The sequence below is a fragment of the Loxodonta africana genome, chromosome 8 (genome assembly GCF_030014295.1).
Source record: "Loxodonta africana isolate mLoxAfr1 chromosome 8, mLoxAfr1.hap2, whole genome shotgun sequence".
In the NCBI taxonomy this organism is placed as follows: domain Eukaryota; kingdom Metazoa; phylum Chordata; class Mammalia; order Proboscidea; family Elephantidae; genus Loxodonta; species Loxodonta africana.
Window position 1 is genome coordinate 111609213 of NC_087349.1, and position 14766 is coordinate 111623978.

General features: G+C 39.4%; 1 protein-coding gene across 3 annotated transcripts in view; it reads left to right on the forward strand.

Moving 5' to 3' along the window:
• Positions 1-14766, forward strand: part of COBL (cordon-bleu WH2 repeat protein) — a 370310-nt gene that overhangs the window by 116631 nt on the left and 238913 nt on the right. The window lies entirely within an intron of this gene.

The following is a 14766-nucleotide window of genomic DNA, read 5'->3' on the forward strand; positions in this document are numbered from 1 at the left end:
GTGTTTCAGGGAGGAGTCATTGTATTTCAATTTGCAAGTATAAGGAGGAGAAATGGAGAGTGGATTCTGATGTATTGCACTTACTTCTATCTTAAATTTGACTTGGTGGGTCTCTTTGAGTATAAATCTGGGCTTAGTTAACAATCTAGGACAACCTGCAATGTCTCACCTCAAATAACCATGTGCTACTGGGTCCCGCCAAGGTTTACTGTAATCCTTAGGATGACAAAGATTTCACATCTCACTGGGTTATACGGCAGGCTCAGGAAGAAGGCCAGGTATGGAGTCCTATATACATCTCCAAGTTGGATGACCAACATGCCAAGGCTTGAGGCTGAAACTGGAATGTACTGGCGTCCTTTGCTTCAAAATTATACAGCCAGGAGGGCACCCTCCTGAATTAATCATCCAGATATCTGGTTATAAACCGACCTATGTTGTTGCTGATATTAACAACAACAACAAAAAAAAAACCCAGTGCCATCAAGTCGATTCCGACTTTAGGTGCTGTCAGATTGGTTCCAACACATAGTGACACTATGTACAACAGAACAAAACACTGCCTGATCCTGTACCATCCTCATAATCATTGCTGTGCTTGAGCCAAGTACACTGTGTCAGTTCATCCCATTCAAGATCTTCCTGTCTTTCGCTAACCCTCTACTTTACCAACCATGATGTCTGTCTTAGTTATATAGTGCTGCTATAACAGAAATACCACAAATGGATGGCTTTAACAAAGAGAAGTTCATTTTCTCATAGTAAAGTGGGCTAAAAGTCCAAATTTAGGGTGTCAGCTGCAGGGGAAAGCTTTCTCTGTCAGCTCTGGAGGAAGGTTCTTATCCTCAATCTTCCCCTCGTTGAGGAGCTTCTCAGGTGCAGGAACCCCTGGTCCAAATGACGCACTCTGCTCTTGGTGCTGCTTTCTTGGTCCCCAACTTTCTGCTTGCTTCCCTTTCCTTTTATCTCTTGAGAGATAAAAGGTGGTGTCGGCCACACCCCAGGGAAACTCCCTTTACGTTGGATCAGGAAGGTGACCTGAGTAAGGATGGTGTTACAATCCCACCCTAATCTCTCAAAATAAAATTACAATCACAAAATGGAGGACAACCACAGACTACTGGGAATCATGGCATAACCAAGTTGATACACACATTTTTGGGAGACATAATTCAATCCATGACAATGTTCTTCTCCAGGGACTGGTCCCTCCTGATCACATGTCCAAAGTACATGAAATGAAGTCTTGCCATCCTTGCTTCTAAGGAGCATTCTGGCTGTACTTCTTCCGAGACAGATTTCTTTGTTTTTCTGGCAGTCCATGGTATATTCAGTGTTTTTTGCCAACACCATAATTCAAAGGCATCAGTTCTTCTTTGGTCTTCCTTATTCATCGTCCAGCTTTCGTATGCATATGAGGTGATTGAAAACACCATGGCTTGAGTCTTTGACACCTTAGTCTTCAAAGTGACATCTTTGCTTTCAACACTTCAAAGAGGTCTTTTGCATTCGATTTGCCCAGTGTAAAACATCATTCGATTTCTTGACTGTGGCTTTCTTGACCTGTAGAGCATATAAATACAACTGAAAATCAAGTCTTTCAAATAAAAACAATTCAAGTTTAGATTAAGAAATAACATCCAGTCCATGATTTAACTATGAGTTCGCCAGGAGAATGTAGTTGTAGTCTCTGTGTACATCTACCTAAAGGTGTATACGTGATCTCTAGTTTTGAAGGGGTAAGGTGTTGTAGAAAATAAAAAAAGAGTTTTCTCTTAGGAATTGTGTTCAACTGCTAGTAACAAAGACTCACATAAAATAAATCTAGAGGTTGGTGGTCCATCCTATCAAAGTTGGCAGGAATCCACACCTCTTTGATTTCTGTTTCATCATCCTCAGCATTGAGTTCTATCCTTAATATCACCCAGTGATCCAAGATGGCCACTGAGGCTCCAAGCAGGAATCTGGGGGAAGGAGGGAAAGGCAGAAAGGAACAGTGTTAGCTAATTTTGTATTTAAAGTGCATCCTAAAACCCCACCTACAACTTCTACCTTTACTTCTTTAGCCACTCCTAGCTGCAAAAGTAATGCAGGAAGATATTTTAGCTGGGCATACATTCAGGATTCTGTGTTTAAGGATAGTATGTATGGCATGGATAGAAAGTGGACAAATGAATAAAGCACATGTGGTGACTGGTTGGTTTATACAGATTACAAAATCCACAGGAAGAAGAAAACACAGCCATTCATTCTGGTTCGTCATTGTGTAGGCCTAATTTCTTGGTTTGGTTGTAGAAGACCACCTAGTTCTTTTCTGAGTATGGCATATGTCTTGAGGTAATAGAGCCAGGAGTTAGGAAATAATTACGCATGTATCTATCCCTGTGGACAATGGTTGACAGGAACATATGCTAAGTGAAATCAGTGATAGAGTAGATGATGCATTTTATAAAATTTGTTGAATGGGAAAAAATATCTCTAAAACTTAAAGCAAATTGTTTGGATAAAGAAAATTGGCTAAATTCTAATCATTTGTGCTCTCGGGCCATGGAATAGTAGATTTATATTTGACTTTGGGCTGGAGAGCATGCATAATATTTTTCACTGGAGGTCATTATTATGCAGTACAGTAGTACTTATTCTTAAGAGACGTTTTGCCAAAATGCAGAAAAATAAAAGAAAAAGTTCATCACAAACTGTCTTTAGGAGATCAGTCACCTTTATGTTCTTCCTTTAAAATGTGAAATATTAATGCACACAAAAGAATTTATGTATGTATATATTTTTTATATGTGTGTATATGCATGTATAATATAAATAAAAAAGGAATTTTAAATACACCCTGTGCCTATTCATGGAGCCCTGGTGGCACAGTGGTTAGGTGCGATGGCTGCTAACCAAAAGGTCAGTAGTTCAAAATCCACCAGCCACTCCTTGGAAACTTTTGAGGGAGTTCTTCTCTGCCCTGTAGGGTTGCTATAAGCCAGAATCGATTCATTGGCAATGGGTTTTGTGCCCACCATTCAGTTTAAGGAACTGAACAATAATCCCACTTTAGATTCCCCTCCCTGGTCATACCCCAATCTGTCTATCCCCAGAATTTTGTGTTTCTAATTGCCCTACTTTTCTATATACTTTTTGCCACATATGTGTGTATCCCTAAATGATTTGTTGCAGGAATTTGAAATCTATTGAAATGGTCTGTCTATGTGATTCTTCTGAAACTTGCTTTTTTTCAGTCTTGGTATTTTGTTTGTGAAATGTGTCAGTGTTCACTGATGTATCAGTTGTTCTGCCTGGTATCACATTGTGTGGATACACCATGCTTTGTACATGAATTCTCCTTTGATACAGTAGTGGCTGTTGGTGTGGTTTCTGGTTTTTAGTTCCCCTAAATTAATGATGCTGTGATGGTTCTTGTCCATGCCTTTTGGAAGACATGCAATAATTTCTCTAGGGCGGTGTTTTTCACACTGGAGTGTGTGTACCTTAAAGATGTAAGAAGACTTTCCAAGAGGTCGTAGATGGCTTGAAACCTTGGGTGCTGCATACTGTTAATGTGGTCGGTGGCCAGCCAAAAGGTTGGAGGTTCGAATCTACCCAGAGATGCCCTGGAAGAAAGGCCTAGTGACCTACTTCTGAAAAATCAGCCATTAAAAATTCTGTGGAGCATAGTTCTATTCTGGACACATGGGATCACCTTGAGTGGAAGTTGTTAGTTGCCATCGAGTCGATTCTGACTTGTAATGACCCCATGTATTACAGAGTAGAACTGTTCCATAGAGCTTTCTTGGCTATAATTTAAAAAATAAACATGCCATAGTTTTGTTTTTAAATTGTGCTTCAGGTGAAAGTTTACAACTCAAGTTAATTTCTCATACAAAAATTTATACACATATTGTTATGTGACATTAGTTGCAATCCCTGTAATGTGACAACACACTTCCTCTTTCCACCCTGGGTTTTTTGTTTCCATTCAACCAGTTCCTGTCCCTTCCTACCTTCTCATCCTGCCTCCAGACAGGAGCTGCCAATTTGGTCTTGTGTATCTGATTGGTTTTATTTAACTCATTAATGAGGAAACCAGTAAGATATTACAAAAGGTTCAAAAGAGAACTCAAAATAAATACATTTTTATAGTCCGTTGAGGAATGCTGAAATGAATTTACAAGTCAAGCAATAATTAATTGCATTTCATCAGACACAAGACCAATACAATTCCCAGAGGCTCCAGAATTCCATCAGAATGGTACCCAATAATCTCTTTTGCCCATTTCAAAATCTTCCACAGTTATTTTTCATGCCTGAAACCTGCAGGGATGCTGGGGTTCTTGCCAAGATGTGGATGGCTGGCCTCCAGGCTCTGTCAAAGTTACTTCGTATACTTCTGGGGCATAAAATTGCCCAGAAAACTTTGAGACAGCCTGAGAGTGTAGCTGGTAAGAGTATGGGCCCTGGAACCACACTGCCTGGATTTCAGTCCCAGATCCACTTCCCATTAGCTATGTGATTTCAAAGTTGATTAGGTTTGTTGAATCAAATAAATCACCACATTAATTAATTAAATCTTATTTAAATATTATATTATTATTTAACAATTATCCATATTTGATTTAATATTTAAATTAATAACTATTAAAATACAATCTATAATATCTGAACATTAATGTTTAAGATCCATATCAAACTTTAATATTAAATGTTTAATGTTAATATTAAACATCAAATTATTACATTTTAATAATTATTGCACTTGGGTCACCATGTGCCAAAATTGACTCAACAGCAATGGGTTTTATTTTTTAATATTAATATTAAATAATTATTAAGTGATAACTAAAAAATTGAATAAACTACTTAGCATTAATAGCTGATTCACACCGAACATATATAATGCTAAACCCCAGAAACCCAGTGCCTATGCTAGGTACTATTATTCCTAACCTGGGGTTCTTAAACTTGATTCAAGAGGTCTGCGAAGTCCCTGCAACTGTAACCAGAATTTTGAATGCAAATGAATTTTTCCAGGAAGCAATTATTAAGCTTTTAATCCAACCCTTAGAAGAGTATATGAACACCAAAATGGTACAGTCCCTGTGGGGCAGTTCTACCCTGTCCTCTAGGGTCACTATGGGTCGGAATAGCAATGTTTTTTTTTTTTTTCCATCCTCTGTGCTATCCTCTGTGCCTATGTTGGGTTTAGGGAAACTTAGGAGAAATTCTGTCCCTGTTCTCCTTGCCCTACCTCCCAGGCCCCAGCCCCCCAGCACACACTGTTATTGTTAGTTGTTGTCAAGGTAATTCCAATTCATGGCAACCCCATGTATACAGAGCAGAACTGCTCCATGGTATTTTTTTGTTTTATTTGTTGTTGTTGTTGTTGAGAATATACACAGCAGAACATACACCAATTAGACAATTTCTACATGTAAAATTCAGTGACACTGATTACATTCTTTGAGTTGTACAACCATTTTCACCCTCTTTTTCTGAGTTGCTTCCCCACCATTAACATAAACTCACTGCCCCCCTAGGTTTCCTATTTAATCTTTCGTGTTTCTGTTGTCAGTGTGATCCCATATAGATAGTTCTTAAAAGAGAACAGTGCTCAAGGCAGGCGTTCTTTACTAGTTTAAGCCAAACTATTGTTTAGTTTCAAGATATTTTTGGCGTAGGATTTAAAGATTATCTCAGGGCAATAGTTTTGGGTGGTTCTTAATGGAAGCAGATCGCCAGGCCTTTTCTTCCATGATACTGCAGGCAAGGTTTGAACCGCCAACCTTTTGGTTAGCAGTTGAGCACAAACCGTTTGCACCACCTTGGAACCTCTTGACAGATTTAAGGGGATCAATTTCCAGATCCTGAGTTCCCACATGTATCTTTCCCAAGCCTCTGAGTAGGCCGGTGGGCCTGTGGTCAAGTGTCATGGGCCACCTCCTTTTCCTGCTTTACTCACAAAAGGGACAGTTTGAAATATTGTCAGAGCCTCCTTCAATCATAGTATTAAGAGCTCTACTGCCAAGAGAATTTCTAATTTTATGTTTAATGTTTATCAAAATGTATCACATTATGTTGTTTGATTAATTTCATACTACTATTATTGTTGTTCCTAATAACTCAGTCTGTAATAAAAAATTTTTGGCAGTCATAGGAAATAAAAAATTAAATGTTTGCACCTATTTTTGCTGTAGAGGAGTATGATAATGTGATCAATTATAAAACCGGTCAAGCATAAAAATATATTTGTGTAATTCTGATAGGGAAGTGAATGGAAATACTACTTCTAGGAAAGCAGAGAAAACAATAAATGATATGAAATTTTTAATTCTTAAAAAGGAGTTGGCTCATATGTATTTGAAATGGATAATGGTGGATATCCATCACTCTGGATGTTTTTATTGTGATGAATACATTTAGAGGGGTGCTATGAAAGTTTTATTTTACAATATCAGTATTTAGATTATACTTGAAATCATATCTTTTGAATATTTAAACTTTACAATGAAAAATTCTGGATAACAGCTTAGAGGGCAAAGTGCTACATATTTTTTAAAAATTACTTTGTAGGATACGTGAACAAAAACTTGAAGAACGTTGCTCCAGGTCTAGGTATATAGCTAGGGCTGGAACTGTTGAGTGCTGGGATACACACCTCTTCAACTATACTATTGTTAGCTGCCTTTGAATCAACTCTGACTCATGGAGACCCTACGTACGACAGAATGAAACATTGCACAGTCCTGCACCATTCTCACAATCACTAGAATTTTTTAAGTCCATTGTTGTGCCTTTTATGCCAGTCCATCTCATCAAGGGTCTCCCATGCCCCTTTTTGCCCTCTATTTCACCAAACTTGATTTCCTTTTCTAGTGATTGATTTCTCCTGATGGCATGCCCAAAGGAAGTGAATTGGACAGTGTTCTGTTGTGATCCATAAAGTTTTCATCGGCTAATTTTTGCAAGTAGATTGCCAGGCCTTTCTTCCTAGTCTGTCTTAGCCTGGAAGCTCTGCTGAAACCTGTCCACCATGGGTGACCCTTCTGGTATTTAAAAAATTTTTTGAAGAGGCATAGCTTATGGCATCACAGCAACATGCAAGCCACCATAATATGACAAACTGACAGATGGGCAGTGGTCCACTCTACGAGGGGATGCCAAACTGTTTTCCAGAGTGGTGCCATCAGGGCAGCATCTGACATTCCTCTTCAATGGGAATCATCCTTGCAGCAGTTCTAACAGAGGCAGGGCTCTGGTGTAAGAATATGAGATCTGTATTCAAGTGGGAGGTGCCCTGGCTGGAAGCCTCATAACCTACAGGAGCCAGTGTTTCTTGAAGCACTGCCATAGGCATACTTGCCAGGATTTCTGCAAAAGGTATACCAGTTAAAGAGTCATAGCAGGTAGGGAACCCAAAGCTATGGAAGTGACATCAGTTCTCACAGTCCAGATGCAGTTTACCAGTTAGGGTCCATTTTTACCATAAGCAATGTTGCCTGGCAACATAGTTTATCGTGTTGTTAGAAGAGAGCTGAAAAGTGAACCAAAGGTCATATTTTCAAGCAGAAGTTTCTTCAGTCTGTTAATTTGGTGAAATACAGTAATGGTTTTTATTGGTAAACCAACCTTGTGTTACTGGGATAAACTCAACTTGCTTGTTATATATTACCTTTTTATTCTATATTATTTTTTTTTAGTTTTCTAATCTTTTGTTTTATAATTTTTGTATCCATGTGCATCTGTGAGACCTAGTACAACATTCCTTTCTTATTTTGTCTTGTCTGGTTGTGGTGTCAAGGTTGTTGAAGCCTCATAAAATTGGTTGAATGTGATTAACTTTTTTTTTTAATTCTTAAAATAATTTGGGAAAAGCTATATACTTTCTTATTGTTTGCCTTCCTACATTTTTATCCTCTTTTGCTTTTTTTTTTTAATTGAGTTTTTTTACCTTTGTTTCTATTCTTTTACTGACTATTCTGGAAATTATACTTGGAATACATGATTTGACTACTGTGCTCCCAAACAATATAAGATTCTTATAATATTTTAATTCCATTCAGTCATTTCTTCTGATTTAAAATGAGAGACATACTTACCTTTTATAATCCCCCAAATCAGACATCATTTTTGTTTTGTATAGCCAACCTTTTTTTAAAAAAGATTATCCTACACATTTACAATTTTCTTTGCTCTGTATTCCTTCTTGCACCTCAGATCTTTCTTTTGGAATTGTTTATCTTCTTTCTGAAATACATACTTCAGAAGTTCCTTTAATGAGGGTCTGTCAGTGATTAATGCTCAGTTTTGATTGTTTGAAATTGCCTTCAATTTTTCCTCAGTAAAATAGCAAAGTAGTTTGCTATTTTTACAATTTTAGGTTAAAAATTCTATTTTATTACACTTTAAAGATATAGTTCTGCTGTCTTCTGGTTTCCGTACAATTATTGAAAAGTCTGCTGACAGCCTAATTATCATTTCTTTGTCGGTAATCTGTTTTCTTTTTTCTCTGCCTGGTTTTATCCTTGATGTTCTACACTGTCACTATAATATACCTGAGTATAGATTTATTTTTACTTCACCTACTTGGAATCCATTGTGTTTTCCAAATATGGATGCTTATTTATTTTATCAGTTGCAGGAAATTCTTAAATCACTTTTACTGTTATTTAATCACTGTTAGTATTGCTCCTCCTCTACTCTGTCGCTTTCCGGAAATTTCTTGCCCTGTTGTCTCTTACCTTCAGATTCTGTATGTTCCATCTTTCAGTCATTCTATGATGACCTCTGGATATTTTCTTCAGATCTTTCAGTTTGCTAGCTCTTCATATTTATTTTACCTGCTACTTGACCTCCCATTTAATTTTTATTTCAAAAATTAAAATCGTCTTATCTGATAATTCTGTTTGGTTATTTTTTAAATCTTTCTGGCTATTTTTGATATCCTTTTCTATCAATTCCATTTTTAAATAATATATATATATTTTATGTTTTAAATAATATTTTATATTCTGTATCTGATAATTTCAATATTAGAAAAAAATAGATTTTTTTTGTTCTTTTCTCTGTTGATTTTCACTCATGGTGCCGTGTTCCTTTGGCAGGTTTTTTTTAATTTTTTAAAATAATAATCACATATATGTGGGAATTCTTATCTGAGGGCCACCTTTTGGGCCTGAGTTGAAGATGCTTTTATCTGGAGAGTATTTATCTTTGACTCTACCAGTTTCCTGGGACACCGCTAACCTGGGACTGCAGTAAGCTTGATTCTCCTCTTGGAGATTTCTGGTAACACTGGTAGTATGCACCCATGATCCAGTTCACAGGAGCACTTGTTTGCCCCCACTTTTAACTTCCATCACTGGCCACTGACCAAGTGTTTTCCTCTCATTAGTTTACTCTTTCACTAAGAGCTTAGTGTTGGTCACCCCAGTTTTAGGTGGGGATCCAACTCCCTCGTTGCACAGCCTGAGATGTTGTCTCTTAACTCCTGTGATGCTGTTAAAATCTAAGTTCTAGGCAACAGAGGCCCAGGCAGCAGCGTGCTTCAGGGATTGCTTGCCTCCCCATTCCCTCCTCCTTTCATAGTTTTGTTCTATGGGGATCTCTCCAACTTTCTTTTTGGCTTAATCATACATTTAATTTTTAAAAAAAAGTTTGTTTTTTTTTTTCCCTAACATTTTTAGGTGTTCTGTTGTGGTGGAAATGTTTTTTTACGTTATCTTGCCTGACATTCTTCTGAAATTAGAGCTCCCCAGCTCATTAGGGCTCTGTTTCTGTTTCACAGAGTAGTGGCCCTTGTAGGTACCTGTTTCCCTTTTAACTTTATAACTTAAAAAGTATGTCACATGATTATAGTTTCAACAGTTACCTTAATATGCATACAGTTTTGTCAGTGAGTGTATTATGGTTCATTTACCATTCTGATATTTTGGAGCATTTAGGTCATTTTCAATTTTTTTGCTGCCATAAACAGTACTTTGTACCTAAAGCTTTTCTTTTTTTCCCCAGATATGAAAATACTTCCTCAGAATAGATTCCCAGGTATAGAATTACCAGTCAAATTATTAGAATATTTAAAAAATTATAACCCTGGTATTATAATCAATGCTACTAATGCTAACGATAGTAGCTGCCACGTACGTGTTGCTGAGCAGTCCCCAGGCTCTGTGGCAGAAATGGAAATGAACAAGGAACAGGTTAACCCTCCCTCCCCACCCCTGCCCCCAGGATCTGCCCCCAGTATCTTAAATCCCAGGGAACAACTCTGACAACTACAGTGAATATGATTCTGATCGTAATTGTATCTTACCCTATGTAGCAGTTTTAAAATAAAACAACTGTTGACTTTTAAATCAGTTTTCTAGCTCAATTATTTTTATTTCAACTCTTTTTTTTTTTTCATCATAACAAGATTACTAATTTTTCTTTTCATTTACCTACTAAAAGTTGGGTATTGTTTTAGTAGTAACACAGGGAGCATTGGATTCAAAAAGAAAAGAAAATCTATAAAAATTCTCCCTACTCATAAAAACACTGTGAGCTGAAGAACAACCATGTGTGCAACACCCTGGCAGGGAGAGAGAGCTCCAACGTTGAATACCGCATGAGTGGCTGGCCAGGAGGGGCTGGTTTTCATTTCTCCCACTTAATGGCCCACTCCGGAAGGGATCGGAATGTTGGTAAAGAACCACACCTCTGAGGCCCAATTTCTATTTACATATTTTATCAGGAAATGGCATTGCGGGTCACCTCTTACAGACTCGAGTACAGCATGCATCCAGTTTTACAAACAATGTGAAGGTAAATAGAAAACCTATCTGAAAAATATTTAAAAATTTTCGTATTAAAATGAAAATGTTGAAATGCTTCTCATTGTATTTTTACTTTCTTTTCTTTCCCTGATAAAAGAGAAGCCGCCACTGTGCAGTTTTGCAGTATGGTCACTAAGACTAGGTGTAACCTTAGTATTACAATACTTTTTCTAAGTAAAAAAAGTAGTGAAGGATAATCCCTCCTGCAAGATTTTTTGTAAGATTGCATGAGAGCAGCCCGTTAGCTCCTTAAGTGGAGGTTGGTTTGATAAATATTGCTTACACAGCAGCTTATTGCTCAGGGAATTGGTTTTACATATCATACTCCTTAATAATACAAGACTAGGCTGAAGCTAAATTCCTGAAGCTTACTTAAAATAGATCTTTTTTTTTTTTTGCCAATGTGGTCTCTCTTCTGCTATTAAATTGTGGGTTTAGCAAAGGGCACACACACCTTTTCATAGGATAAGCCAGTCATTTATAATTTATGTTCAGCCTCTTAACCATGTTATTTCCTGACATGAAAGATTCTCATAAAGAAAACCCACTAGTAATTGGATTCTGAGAAACCTATTCTGGGAATCACATGAGGGTTCTTTGTTTGTTTGTTTGTTTTAGCTTCTCTTGGATTTAGAAGCATAAATATAAATCCAAGTCTGTTCTTACAGAGGTGTAGCCATGGGACCAAGTGTCCTGGGGTGTTCTGGAGGAAAATGCCCAGGCATACTTTTAGGAACAGTATTACCAACACCGCAGATGGCTGGAAGGAGGCCACTAATCCAATCTCTTTAATTGGGGCAAAAGCACAGAGAAGATCTTTGAAGAGACAACGCCCTCAGCCAAAAGGGAGCTTCATAAAAGTGTGTCAGGCATTTAGAGTTTTGGGGGCGTGTCATTTTGCTGTGATGAATTAGTCACGTCCAATTCGGCTCACATATATCCAGGGCTCAGGGCAGGAAAGAGCCGAACATTTCCTTTACAAACAGGAAATCTCCCTCAGTACCCAGTCTTGTGATCCTGACACTGAGGGTTGTCACACCCATTTTGCGACAGACAATAGTTTATAGCCATGCAGGGAAATTTAGGCCTCAGTCCCTGAAAACAACAAGAACTGTCATAGGGGCAGGTGTAGGGGCCCACATTGCCTGTGGAGAGAGCTCACCCTTTCTAAGATGAAGGAGAAGGGAAGGATCATAGGGTCAGGTGGGGGGCTCCATGTTCCTTGTGGAGAGGGCTTGCCCTCTCTAAGATGAAGGGGAAGGGAGGGACCATCAGCTCTGGTTGGTTCTTTATTGGACCTCTTCCACCAAGGTGTTGGTGAAGCCTTTGAGGTGGCTTGGGGACCCCACTGGGTCTCAAGTTGTCAAGGGGACAGGTGTATGGTCTGCTCAAAGTTTATGAGGGCCTGCGGTCTTGAGTTTGATCTGCGTGGTGAGCTCACAGCTCCAGGGGCTGAGAAAGCTGGCTTCGCTCTAGCCCTCCAGTGGCCAGAGAGGGGAGAAAGTGAGTTAGGGACATGAAGTTAGAAATGGCAGTTTTGATGCCATGTACTGGGGACTCTGCCAGAAGAAGACCATTCTCTAAATAACAGGGCTAACAGGTTTGTTTTGTCGTGTTTAAATTTTCTTTTGAAGAAAATAACTCTCCTACATAGAGTAAATTCATGGGACACGAAGCCCATATTGGTAGTGTTTGCTAGTGGTGAACCTCCTCAAACAGGCTTTGTTACCAGCTCGTGTAATGCAGTTCATCATCCTGGTTCTAACTCACGATTTCTAGTGGCCACCAAAAGGAACCCTGGTGGTGCAGTGGTTAAGCACTTCGCTGCTAACTGAAAGATTGACGGTTTGAACCCACCAGCCCCTCCACAGAGAAAGATGTGGCAGTCTGCTTCCATAAAGATTTACAGCCTTGGAAATCGTATGGGGCAGGGTCGCTATGAGTTGGAATTGGCTTGACTGCAACAGGTTTGGTTTTTAGTTTGGGATGGGGTCGCTATGGAGCCCTGGTGGTGCAGTGGTTAGGAGCTTGGCTGCTAACCAAAAGGTCAGCAGTTCGGATCCACTAGCTGCTCCTTGGAAACCCTGTGGAGCAGTTCTACTCTGTCCTATAGGATCACTATGAGTTGGAATTGACAGCAGCAATTTTTTTAAGTGACTACCAATACCAGTTACTGTCAAGTTGACTCTGCCTCACGGCTACCCCATGTGTGTCAGGGTAGAAATGTGCTCCACAGAGTTTTCAATGGCTGATTTTTCAAAAGTAGATCCCCAGGCATTTCTTTCTGATTGGACTTGAGCTACCAACCATTTGGTTAGCAACTGAGTGCATTAACTGTATCACCCAAGAACTCTTTCTAATAACTACTTCCCTAAAATGTTTCTGCATCATTAAGGGTTTGTTTGTTTGGCTTAGAAGCAACAGGGTACAGAAAGTGCTGTTATTTATTTATTTATTTATTCTTTCTGATATTGTTGTTATGCCAGTCATACAGAGATGAAGTTTCATTTTGTACGATTTTGATAGATTAAAAAAATGTGAAATCGTTTATTCGTTCATTAAGCAAACTGTGTATTTAATTACTGACTTTTGCAAGGCACTGGGAAGAGGACATCCTAGCAAGCAGAGGGAAATACATAGTATTTGCAAAACGACCAGTTAGTGCAAGAAGTATGTAGGTCAATATTACTTGAACCAACATTGAGAAGGGGCAGTGGGCCTGGATACTTGGGGTGACCCTGTCCTGAAGAGTCTTGTAGGCCACCCTGTAGACCCACAGGTCCCAAACAAGAGTCCACCTACCACCAGGATGCAAGGGAACATCCCAGCATTAGAACAGTCCCAAGAGAAGTATGGAGCACTGGAGCATTCGTTTTCCTCAAAGATAGGAAAAATATTAAAAGTAGAATGTGAAATTCACATGCATTTTTAAGATAAACACCAACCAGTGACTTCAAAGATCACTGGGCTGTGTTCCAGAGCCCCCACAGGTACTGTTGACTCTCAGCTGCCGATTGAGAAGCTTGTGAAAAGACCTAACTTCTTATAATCTGGGCATGGGAGGCACCAGTTTCTGAAATAAGATGACTTCCAAGGTTTTGTCAAAGATGATGAGGTTAAAGTTAAAAAAGAGCACAAGTTCCTACCGTCAAAAAAAGGGTGCCTTTAATTCCCAGTCTTAACCAGAATGCATCCCTCGTATGAGCTCAGCTGTCCACGTGAAGCCTCCCGGGTAACACACCTCATGCTGTCAGTTCTGGGTAGGACAAGTGTCAGGCTCTCCAGGGTTCAGTTTCTGCACATCTGCTCTCTCCACATCAGGGAGCTCCAAATAGCTTTGTCTTTTAAACACTTTGCGAACTTGTGTGCCCATAAAGGAGGCATGCCCCCTCCACCAGCAACAATCCCCACCTCCATTCAGACCCAGCACACACTTGTGGCAGCTTCCTAGCCCCAGAAGGTATTTGGATTTTGTTAGTGTCTGGCCAACTCTCTGGGATCTGACACTGTCATCTGATTGTTCTTCTGTCATTAATTTTGGTTCCATTCTGATATCGAGACTTCTGACTTGTACCTGAGATACAGGCACCCCTGACTATTTGTCTGCTGCCTTGTGCCCTCCTGCCTCAGTTAACTAACGGGCCTAGTACACCAGACTTCTATAACATTGGATTCTTGCGGGTGTCCCCAGCCTCGAATATGGCTGACAGACTTCCCCAGCACGGGCTTCTTCAGGTCACCTGCCTTTCTCCATTGTCCTTTTTCATGGTCTGCCTGCGTGTTTTCTGTGTTGGCCCACCATGTGGAGGACCTGCTTGCCTCTTGCCATGCCTCTTTGATGCCATACTATGCTGTCAAACTGGACGTTCTTCCAGGACTGGGTGCCGCCTCTGTTATACCATAAGTTGCCTCACCCAGGGCTTAGGGCCACATGCTAGACCTGGTCCTGCACAAGAAA